We start from the raw sequence: 12,959 nt of genomic DNA, 5'->3' as shown, positions 1-12,959 counted from the left end.
CTGGCATGCTTTCCTTGAATGTTTTTGTTTGCCTGTATTTTTGATGCTATTGTTTCTGCTACTGTTGCTGAATTCCTCTAGCCATAATTAACTTTCTCCTAGTTACAAAAAGGTATGCATATTTTATAATGTCATTAGGTTACTGTTGTTGCTTCTGTACTGTACTCCTCTTAGGTTCATAGTTTCATGGGTATTTACTAAGTTAATGACCACAATGGCCTTTTTAAGGCTAACCATGCATCCCAAATCCCTGACAAGTTCTTGTACCCTTGATGAGTGTAACCAGGGGCTTGGGAGATGAAACATTTACAAGCAGGGCTTGGAAGATAAACCATAAACAGGTTGCTTGTGTCCATTAGAGACATAGGTGCCAAGCCAGGGATGAATTTTCTGTTCCTCATCCAATTGTCCAAGTTACACTTGAATTGGGCTCACATGCTTCACATGGATGGGACAGCCTGTTCCAGAGACGGGGTAGTCTCTGAGATACATACCTGTTTCTCCAGTAGGTCCTATTTATATCACAAGCAAGGTTTATGTCTTTAGAATGGGTAATGCTGGTGATATTTGTTTTGTGGATATGCAGGAGGTCAATTAAAGTGGGTTCTGACAATGTCCTGTATGCCAGGCATAGATCTCCCCTCAGCAGCCTGTGGGAGACACAAGAATATAGAGAAAGAACCTTGAGGAAATCTGCATAGAGCATTTAATTATGCCCTGTGTTCTTTTAGTGAGGAACCTCTATGGATATTCCAGTTGTTGGATATGCCTGGTTGGGTACATACCAAGGGGGCATTGTACACGATGATAGGTCTGATGAATGCTGAATACAGTTGAATAATGACTTCCTTGGACCTAGATGCCATACCTTTGCTTATAAGCTGTGCAACATAGAATGATTTCCTCACTACTGTGGACACGTGATGGTTAAAGGTCAGATTACTGTCCATGTGTGACTACTAGGTCAACTCAAAGGGGTGAGTTGTCGATATGATAGATAGAAACCAGTGACGGATGACTTCCTGAAGGATACAATTATGCATTTCTTGGCATTTAGCTTCAGCCCATGACTCTGACACCAGTTGTTTGTCTGTGTCAGCCCTTCCTGGAGAACATTTGTGTCTATGTTGGATTCAATGACAGCTCCTAATTTGCAATCATCTACAAATTTAGTCAGCCAAAGGCCACTGACATTGGTCTTGACTTCAGAGAAGTAAATGCTAAAAAGAAGCAGTCCAAGGATCAATCCCTGAGGTACTCTACTTGTGACTTGCCTCTTTGTAGAGGTGGACTCCCCAATTCTATCCTGGGTCTTGTCTGTGAGCCAGATGGCTACCCACTGGGTGACATATGGTTCTGTACTTAACCTCTTGAGCTTGTCAACAATGCACAAGTGGGGTATTGTGTCAAATGCCATGGCCAGGTCAAGGTATGCAGTATGAACCATTTTACTCTCATCCCTTGCTTTGGTGACCTTCTCAATGAAGTCAGAAATCAGGTTGAGTAGGCATAACCTGTCCTTGATGAGAACAAACTGGGTTGGGTCTAGTATCTGGAGGTTTACTGTATCATTATTAATCATTTCCATGATAATTCTTCCCATGGCTTTGCATACAAAACTAGTGGGACTTATGCGTCTAGTTTCCAGGGTCTGTAGATGGCCCACCTTTGTGCAGAGGGATGACTGTTGCTGTTCTCCATTCATGAGGCACAATTCCTGTCTGGAGGTTACAGTTAAATAGCAATTCCAGATGGCCTAATAGGTCATGTTTCATGCTATTTAGAAGCCATCCTAGGATATTGTCTTGGCCCATTGACACAGTGTTCTTGGCCTTAGAGAGCATTAAGAAAATGTTCCCTAGTAATAGCAGGGGGAGTTAAATTAGATGGTATTTCCTGAGGGAAAGTTGAGGTGGGGAGTAAAACTGGAGATGAATTTGTCAGCCAGTAGGTTTGCTATATCTTCTGGCTCAGTATAGGTGGAGCCATTTAAAATGAGCTCTGAACACAATTGTGTATTGCCCTTGAGGTTGCCGACATAGCCAAAGAATGTCTTGCGGTTGTCCTTGGCCTGGGAGGACAAATTTACCTCAGATTTGGCTTTGATAGACATTATTTTTCCTCTGAGTTGTTTGTTTAGCTTGATTCATAGGTTCATAGGTGTGAATTAGGCTAATAGCCCTGGAGCCTTTACAAGCCTAGCCCATAGGACTACCCTGGCATCATGCCACTCAACCTTAGTTCCCAGTGTCTCTGTCAAGTAGAGCCACTGGAGTGATCCCCGGGGTAATTTTTCCACTCATCAAGATTCCTCTTGAAGAGCACCAGTGAGGCACTCCACTTGACATGCATGGGAAGTCTATTCCATAGCATGGGCAGTCTGTAGGCTATGAACCTGTCCCTCTAGCTTGTTCTGTTGTTTGTGGTAATGAGGTTGAGGTCTCTGGAGCATGTAGTGCATTGGAATTGGGATTTCTTTAGATGTAGCATTTCTAACAGAGCTGGGTCAGACATGGCTTTGTAAGTTAAGCAGAGATCACCTCTAAGAAGGCGAGAGACAGAGAATAGTTGGAGATTTTTGAGTCTTCCATATAGGACAGGTGTTTAAGGCCTAAGATCCTCTTTGTGAGGTATTTTTGCGGCCTCTCCAGTTGTAGGTGTCTAGTGAGGTACATGCCAAATGGGGCATTGACTCGATGATTGGCCAAATGAGGGGAAGAGTAGAGGGAGACAATGACCTCTTTCTTCCTGGATGCAAAACCCTTAGTAATGAGATGTGCCACATAGAGGACTTTCTGACCACAGTGGCAATGTGGTGGTCAAAAGAGAGGTTGCTGTCAACCTGTGTTCCCAGATCTCTTATAACACCTTCTGTGTTCAGTGGACTACCATTGATGTAGTAATTCATGGCTACTGGGTTTTCCCAAAGGGATGATGACACATTTTTGGCATTGAGCCTAAGGCCATGGTTCTGACACCAGTCATTGGTCTCAGTGAGGCCTTTCTGTAGGATGTCAACATCACTTGGGGGAGTTAACTATGGGTCCCAACTTGCAATCGTCTGTGAACTTTGTCAGCCACAGTCCCTTTGCATTGGCCTGGACTTCAGAGAAGTAGATACTAATGAGGAGAGGACCCAGGACCGAACCCTGTGGGACTCCACTCGTGACTGGTCAACAGTCTGACTTGGAGTCAGCTACTTTCACACTGACAGTGCTTTTATCCTGATGAGTGCTGCACCTCCTAATTTTTGCTTTGATTTTCTTCCTTTTCTTATACAGCCTATTGATTTTGTGATTCCAGCAGGGTGGCTTATTTTTGAGTTAGTTCTGTACTTCTTCCTGGTAGGTACAGCTGCCTCTATGCAGCTATTAGCATGCTTGTATAGGGTTTCTGTGAACAGTTTTGCACAGGCAGCAGTGTTCCCAGGGTTTATGGAGCTTGAAACTTTGCCAGGTTAGCCTTAAAGTAGTTCCTGAGAATTCTAGGGTTAGCTGAGGATCCAGGTTTTATTTGTACTTCAAAGGAGACCATTTTTTGGTCTGTCATTATCATGGAAGACATTACACTAGGAGGTGTGCAGCACTCTCCCGTATTAGTGAGGACCAGATCCAGTATGGCTGCACTCCTGGTTGGTGTACTGACACTCTGGTTCAGGGAGTTTGTGTTTACAAAGTCCAGGAATCTCTGTACCTATACATTTGGTGTTGTATATGATTCCCACTGAATAGTGGGGTAATTATTTTCAGCCATGAATATGATATTGGGTCGTATGGTAAGTGTTTCCAATAAGTTTAAATAAATGTATGGGTTTCTTGGTTCATAGACGGGGACCTATATTCTGCAAGGAAGTGCTATTGGATTTTGCCTACAGTGATTTGAACATGGAGTAGCGCAACTGTATTGTCCTGTTTGGCCAGCCATGAGGTATATTTATTTTTGATGTAAATCAAGGCACCTTCACCTTCAGTCCCTGTCTGTGTAGTACTTGGTCTAAATGTGTTGAAAGCATTATAAGCTTGCACTCTCTGTGTGCTTTCTGTGACTTTAAACTGTGTCTCAGTGACCACACAGACATTAGCATTCTCAACGGTAAAGAGAGCTTCTAGGGTGTTTTTTGTTTCGACTCCTAAAGGTTTTTCGATTTGTTCTGCTAGCCATGGGACTTTCACTATGCTTGAATTACTCTTGATGAATATCTCTACCCATACCTATTTCCACTGTTCATGAATTATTGTATTTAGTTACTGTTGCTGAATTTGTTGCTGCTGTTGCTCAATTTTCTCTGCTACTCATATAACTTTCACTGTGCTTTAATAATTATAGTTGTTTGTATTCCCATGCTGTATTTCTTCAAGCGTCTTGCCAGCTGACTCACTGGTAGTGTATTCAACTGTAACTTCAATTCAACTGACTATTTACTTGAATTTCTTGCAGCTTTTGCTTATTATTGCTCAGTTATTGAAGATGTTCAAAACACAGATCACTGTTACAGTAGCCTAAGCTATATGGTCTTAACCCCTACAACCAGCCAACCTAACAAAACTTTGGGCACTTTCAATGCACTCCAACTGTCAGGGGCTCATGTAGAACTCCTATAAAAGTCAGTTGGAGGATGAAAATCTTAGAATTCTTTTGTCGCTAAAGAGAACACACTTTTGGTGGGCCACTTGAAACTGGCTAGCAATCTACAAGGCTAAGCAGATAAGTCCCCTCTTTAGAAAAATCTTCCAGTATTTTATAATTTTATAAGAAAAAATTGTGTTTTTTTTTTATGTCAGAAATTGTGTGTTAACTAGGAAAGTTTTGTCATTGGAATGACAGGGCACTTGTAAGAGAGGGCTTAGGTAAGTGCTTGTGTTAACTTTGTGTGAGAAAAAGTTTCATTTCTGACTAAAAACTTATTAGACCTCCATTAGTAAATATGCAATCCTACAACGGAAAAAGTTTATTCTGACAAAACTGTGGCAGAAGGGGAAAGTACTAAAAGTTGGACAACGTAGACTGTTTGTGGAAAATGAATACTCACTGTACACCAGGCAGAAGATAAGTACTTTTATTTCAGCAATCAGGGAATGATGAGAAACAGGTGTGAGATTCAATCTGCTGTACCCATTTTTTTCTGGAGGGTCAAAGTCATTTTTGATGTAGATCATCCTAAGAAGGACATACAAATGTTTGTCCCACAAAAAGTGAGCTATCAAACAGAAGAGGATTCTGCTTTTTATTCTTCTGGTAATAAAGCTCATACAGAGACTATGCCAGTGAATTATTTCCAATGTTCCAAAGAAAAGTGCTTGAGAGACAGAAAAACACACATAAATTGACTAGACTAATCATGAGTGCATTGGAAATGAATCAGAGACTGGATTTGGGAGATGGACATCAACAGGAAGAAATCCACCAACTCAGAAATTAATACATTTGGAATTGCAAAGCATCAATTACATTTGTGAAATATGGCAGAACAAGAAAACCTGGAAATATTGGACTTTTTGACTTTGTCAAACTTGTGGAGGACTCCAAAGCATATGCCCTACTTTATGTCAATGTTTAGAAGAACATTAAGGAGGTGGGAGAAGGAAACACATAACTCTAAGTAAAACAGGTTTTGTTCTCAACAGTATTTTTATAATGACATATGTGACATTATAAAGTGAAGCTTTTTCAGTTATTTTTGTGTGTAATACGGATACTGAAGTAAATAGGTGTCCCTTTTTGCCTTCTTATGTCTTTCTTTTTGTTCACATTTAAGAAATGTAAGCAATGTAAAAAGAGAAGAAAGCCTGGACAAAAGAATATGACATAAGTATGATTAATATGCTTTTTCTTACTTTTGTATAGGGAAATGACTGGATTAAGGCCCTTGGCTTGATGCAATAAAAAATAAGTTTTAAGGGGAAGTGAGTAAATAAAGGAACACTGAAAGAAATTAAAGGTTTTCCGGTAGAAAATGCATGTTCTCAGTGTAACATGAGAAGGTTGATGCTGAATGCAACTTTGTAGCTGGTTCTCATGTTTCTATAGTGGCAAGATGATAACAGCAATAAAAATATAATACTTTTTTCTTTCAATGGCTAGGCAATAATGTTTTCTGAAAGCATTCAAGTTGTTTTCTACATCTGTGAGAGTAATAAAGATAAGACAAAAACAGACAACACTTACCCTGGGGTTCATGAAGCTTGCGCCAGGCGCAGGTGTAGCGTAGGCTGTATAATGCCAAACATGGCCGCCGAGCGATTCAGGTACGATCCAATTCCACGTGCACTACCGGCATACGCCAGATCTGCGCAGCCCTTGGCTTAGGTATGCTAATCACCCCATGCGCAGTGCCGCACCATGAAAATGAAGGTACATAGCGATTCATGAAGTGGTGCTGGCATAGCGTAAGCCCACAGAAATGTAAACCAAAAAACACGGTTTACATTTTTCCAAACAGAACATCGGAGCTATAAAAGCGGACCAGACTCATGTATTACAAAGTTAACATATGCCAATGGCTAAATATACAGCCAATGGCATAAGAAAAGATGCACAACAACTAAAAAACAACATTTAATGTTAAGTCCACAGTAACACAAAGTACAACCATAGGGCATGTGTGCGCAAACAAGAACAGAAAGAAAATATATACAAATGTCATAAAATCGCAATTTAATACAAATCATGATTTCACCATAATACTCAATGGTATGCATGGTACACCACAACCAAACTGCAAGGGTCGCTAAGGGTCTTTGACAGTGTTCGGCGCGGTAACTAGGAATTAGTAGTCAATGCCATGCAAATGAGGCAGGCAATTGTAAATCACAAATGTCCCGCTGGACTAAGGATGCACCATATGGTGCAGCGCTACAACACTGAGGAGTGGCTTAGAGGTATACATGACATCAGCAGTGGGGTGTGCCACCGTAGCTGTAAGCACATTGGAGCAATGCAAATCCGGCCTGGCCATTGCTAAGCAAAGCCACAGGACAGGGGTGGGGAGGTAGGTATAGCATCGTTTAGCTGAGAGCACATATGGTGCCCGAAAGCGCATATGTACGGGGAGAAAAACATGCCCGAAACCCGGTAAGTGGATGCATGCGCCGCGCACCATAGCTAAAACAGGAAGGTCAGGGGAAGAAAATAAGGAAATGCTGCAGTAGGGTAATTGGAGTACAACTGAGCAATTAACACCTATTAACTCACAGTGGGCAATCGACGGCAGCTGACAAGTCTGCTTGCAGAAACCTGCAAAACAGGATAGGGGAGGTGTCAGATTGCAAAGAAAAGAGAACTGTCATAGCAGAGCAAAGCAAGCCTGCAGTAGACTGGCCATAGAACACATTACGCAAGATAAGCCAGGTGTAGGAAAGTACAAATTAAAGCAGGCTGCTGGATGCATGCTAGAATATGGGAGGTGAAACATGAAGAAATATAAAGGGAAGGGCAAGAGGTAATCCACGGCAGCCAAATGTAATTCATCACCAAAGGCACCACAATAGTAGTTCCTGTCGTAAAACACATAAGATACCCTGTAGCTACAATCGTACATACACACCCTATGACATCATTGGTGTTCACAGCACAATAGTATAAAGCGTGAAAGCACCCCACACACATCTGTGTATTCCCAAACACTGCACCATAGGTGTAAACATATGGGGAACTTTTACAATGTACATGCTGGGAGCTGCCATAGCTGTGATTCATCACCATGTATTAGAGATTGACGGTGTTGTGGAGGATGATGCTGACAACCACCGCAGGCCCCAGAGGAGGAGAAGAGTGTTCAGACCAAGGGTAACTTACCAGGAGCTACATGATCTGGAGATAGTAGAGTGTTTCAGGGTGAACAGGGACATCTTACAGCAAATGGTTGAGCTGTGCTGGCCACGCCTGAGATCCAGAAACAACAGAGGGGAACCCATCCCAGTGGACACGAAGGTATGTGTAAGCTTGCGAATACTAGCCATAGGTACCTTTCAAAGGCCAACTGGAGATATAATGGGGATCTCACAGGCATCAGCATCCAGGGTACTACACCAGTTTCTGGATGCCATGTTACCAAATGCTAATGAGCATATATACTTCCCCCAAACTCAGGAGGAGTTGGCCAGCAATATGCGTCTCTTCCACCATGTGGCACACTACCCGGAGGTACTGGGTGCGATAGACTGCACGCACATACATATCAAGTCACCACCCGGTGAGCATGGTAGGTGCTACATTAACAGCAAGGGATACCACTCCATCAACTACTAGGTCATGTGCAATGCCCAGAGCATTATCATGGATGTGTGTGCTGGCAGCCCTGTAAGCTACCATGACTCCGACATCTGGCATGCCTCACAGCTATATCAGGTATTTGTCAGGGGGGACATCCTGCATGGCCACCTTGTGGGGGATGCTGGCTATGCACTGGAGCTGTGGATGATGACTCCCATCAGAAATGCACACACACCCATGCAAGCCATAATGAGGCACACGCACAAACCAGTATCATCATAGAGCGTGTGTTCAGGATGCTGAAATCACAGTTCCGTTGCTTGGACATATCTGGTGGAGCCTTGCAGTACTCTCCAGACATGTGTGCCCACATCCTCATAGTATGTGCCATGCTACATAATATGATCCTGCGGAAACAGCTGCAGCAGGGACAAAATGGTGAAGGCCCTCACAGCCCACCACAATTGCCAAGGCTATCACAGGCACAGAGGGATTCAGACCACGAACACCCTGTGCCAGCTCCAGTAGGCAGATGGAGGTGTGCCCAATATGCCTATGCCTTGGCAAAGAGGGAAAGTATAGCATATACTCTGACAGTGTAGGCCCCTATGGACTGACACACCTCTCCGCCTGCACACACAGTAAAATGGATGGCACACAAGCACGACCACCTGTAAATTGTAATGTATAGGTGGCCTACTGTGTGAATCCTACATAGGGAGCCCTCAACCATTGTACACACAACAGCTATTGGAACAAGGAATGTCAACACCTGAACAGTACACGCACCTATCAGCATATGTTGGTACTGTGTGCATAGGTTCCTAGGTACATCGGTAGGTACACGCCCGATTATCAGAGGCCATTCATCAATTGAGGCAAACAGTGTCTGCTGTCGCCACCACATCGAGTAACCAACTGTCGCTCAGTGGAGCAGAGCCAATTGCGGGATCTATGTGTGTAATCACTGTTCCCCACACACTCTGCATGGATTCCCTGGTGCGTTAATGAGGGGCTCCATATAATGTAATCATGGATGTAGTGGCAAAGCATGGGGTGTACCCATGACAGGTATCTGTCACCTTAGCATGGTCCACCTACAGTTGTGTGAAGGTGTAGCACATTATAATGTGTGGCTCACTGTGACATACATACCCAATGCTGGAACACATCCATTAAACATCACTTGGACATACCATTAATAGGTCTCATCCATATGTAAACTAACTGAGTTACCCATTTGATCGCAGTATGGAGTAACAGCCGTAGTACAGTCCACATACAAAATGCCATAACACGTGTACAAATCCCAGATGCCCAAGTGGTAAATGCAGTGACTGTCGTGCATGTTCCCGGTCCCACGTCCTGCAAGGGATGTAACTTAATCCCGAAGGCACGAATAATGCATGTTGGATGCAGGTCATCAGATCATGTTTAGCACATGTTAGCGGGAATATGTGTTACCCAGTGCTGGTAAGCGTCACTTAAATATGACTATATGGATATGCGCGAAACAGGGCTAAGCTTCTCTGAATATCGCGCAGATCACGGTCAATGATGTCCAGAACAGCTGAATCCAGCATTATTCACCCCTGTACTAATAGCGCCTGCTCTGAAGGGTAAAATGACCACTGCCAGGAGTAGAACACGCAATCATGTACACGATCACCTAACACTAAGCTACCCAAGATGTACCAACGGCATGTGTGTAATGTGACAGGTTCAAACACAAATGTGCGGAGTCCAGGTAACATTATACACCGACATGTACACAAAGAAAGGTGTATTCTGCCTGTCACTCTCTCTCTGTCATATATATATATATCTATATATATATATCTATCTATAAATATATATATATATATATATATATAGAGATATAGATATATATATATCTATATATCTATATATATATATATATATATATATATATATATATATATATATATATATATATATATATATATATACATAATAGAGATAGAAAAGGTGATAGAGAGATATATGTTGATATATACGGATTCACCTATATCTGCAAATATGTAGATAGGTCAACGACATGTACACAACCATGGAGGTACAAAGAAATAGGATACTGACAACTATGGAATGTGTCACATACCGACACGCATAATCATGAGGCTGAAAGACCGAAAGAACACAGTACCAGAACACTAGAACTGCATGTAATATTATCACGATATTAAGGGACATTTAGTTATCGCTGCTGGTGTTGCGGTCCACGTAGGTACTGTGTTCAACTGTGTTTGTGATTGCCATAGTCTGTGTATCTGTGTGTTGAGGGTGCCATGTGCATTTCCATGGGGCAGTAATGTGTGTGTGTGTTTGCATCGTGTTTCTGTTAGTGCTAACGCGGAGGTAGATCATTACGGTAGGTGTGGTTATAGCTGGCCGTAGGCATACGGTTACCACCTGTCCCACTTTAAGAGGGACAGCCCCTCTCTGGGCAGTTGTGTCCTGACAAAAAATATTAAAAAGGGCAAATGTCCGAGATTGTAGGACATAATTATGTCCCATATATTATGCAATAGTTGCATTAAATAGTTATGCCTGTATCTAAAAAACGTAAATGTTACATGAAACATGATAAGTAGCTAAAGTGCTACAAGAATAAGTATGTATTCAGGATAAAAGTATGTGCTATCCTGTGTACTGACCGTGGGTATGTGTCGGCCTGTAAACAGTGATGTGTGTCCTGCAAATGTCCCACTATGGCCATTTGAAAAGGTGGCAACCCATGCCAAAGAGGTTCAGTCACCAACACAACTGCAATGAGTGCAAATATCTGTGACAGAAATACATGGGACAGCTGTCATTTAGTAACATTCCTTTACATATCGTTGTATTTCCGGAGGTATGGAAGTATCAACCTCACCTGCATACTATATAGAAACCAATTAACAATGGCCCAATGTATAAGCCTGTAACAACCATAGTTTCAGTCTACTAACTGATAGGTCTTCAATTAAGGAAGGAGCCCACACACATATATGGAATAAGTAGAAATGCAGTCCCCACAAACCTGTATATGCTATGTACACCCACCTTCATCTCCCACACATGAAACAATAGCAATACAGACTGTAATAACATCACAAACATCCACTCACTCAATTACATCTGCAGAAGCGTTAACATACCTTGTGAGAAACACATTTGTTAAGGCACCATGTGAAATCGTAGCTGTTGTATAATGGAACAGATGGCGATGTTACAGGTTTTGTTTGCAATAGTCCCTTATCAGATGGTTGAGATGACAGGTACACTCACATGTAGAACCACATACTCTAGCCATCACACACACTCCACGGGGGACATGAATAAAAAACATCCATGTCTCTACAAATAGCAGTTGCAATTCCACACAACAAAACACATACAGGCCGTCTCCCCGAAGGTAGGGCGAAAGGGCAACGCCCAAGTGGAGAATTCAATTATACCCCACTGTTGCCGCGTAATTGGCGAATGGAGTAGCTGCACAGCTGATGTGCATGTAATAATTTACTCAGGAACACCAATTGGCGGCAGGAAACCACATGTTACAGGTATCAACGTATATAAGGACGACTTGCCAGACATTCAAACCGTATGCTCATACCATAGAACCATTTAAACAGTAAAGGTGTAAGAGAGATATGTACAAAAGTTCGGAATGCTAACAAGGTATGTAGAACACTCAGTATGTTAGTGAATGTATAGCCTGTTTTGTATTCATTAAAAGTGTCCTTTCTGACTCAGTTACACAGCAATCTTTTTCACTATTTCTAGCATGTCGAAGGGTCAGTTGCTGGTGTCCTCTCCTGTTCAGCTGGTGAATCTGGGAATCTTGAGGCAATGTTACAATTGCCTCATGTACACAGACAACCCTCTCCTCCTCCCAACAAATACAAATATATGTGAGAGATGCAACTATATAGCCAAACTGGAGGCTGAGCTCTCTCAGTTCAGTACTGGCAAGACCAGTCAGGAGGAGAAGGTAACCACGCACACCATAAACCCAGTCTCACATAGAACTATCACAACTGCAAACCAAACACATAAACACACAAAAACATACTCGGAGGCTGATTAAAATCTACCAAAACAACAGAGGCCTCCAAAGCAGACACCCAAGCAACCACCACCTCAAGACATAGCACATGCAACACATAGTTCACAAAGTCAGTGTGCTAAACAGTCACAGCCCTTAAGGCCAAACAACATGCCAGACACACTTGTAATAGGTGACTCCATAGTCAGGCACACTGATGTCCCGCTCACCAGACTGAACAAGGAGAGGGTCACAGTAAGCTGCCTGTCGGAGCTAGAATCCACCACATAACACAAGCACTCAGGTCACTCCACAGCAAGTACAAATATGACTCAGTCATTGTACATGCCGGTGTGAATGACCTGAGACGTACCTCCCTGGACTACATGAAAAGAGACATAGAGGAGCTCTCTGATTATGTAGCCCAGGCGGTATGACCCTGACCCTGAGCAGCATCTTACCCTCACCAAGAATGATGCCACAGTACAAAGACAAAATGATCAGTTTTAACAATTGGCTTAATTACTGGTGTCATTCTAAGGGGATCCAGTGTCTGTCTGCTTGGGATGACATGCTTGACAAGCCACGCTGTTTCATGGGATGGCTTGCACCTGTCACCCTGGGCTTCTGGATATTGGCCAAGGCTCTTGCCACCCCATAGTGCCTTTTTAGGCAAGGCTCAAATGACAAACCTACC

This window comes from Protopterus annectens, chromosome 2.part2 (genome assembly GCF_019279795.1).
Source record: "Protopterus annectens isolate FY-2018-M chromosome 2.part2, PAN1.0, whole genome shotgun sequence".
NCBI lineage: Eukaryota > Metazoa > Chordata > Ceratodontiformes > Protopteridae > Protopterus > Protopterus annectens.
Note: the sequence above shows the minus strand (reverse complement) of the source record.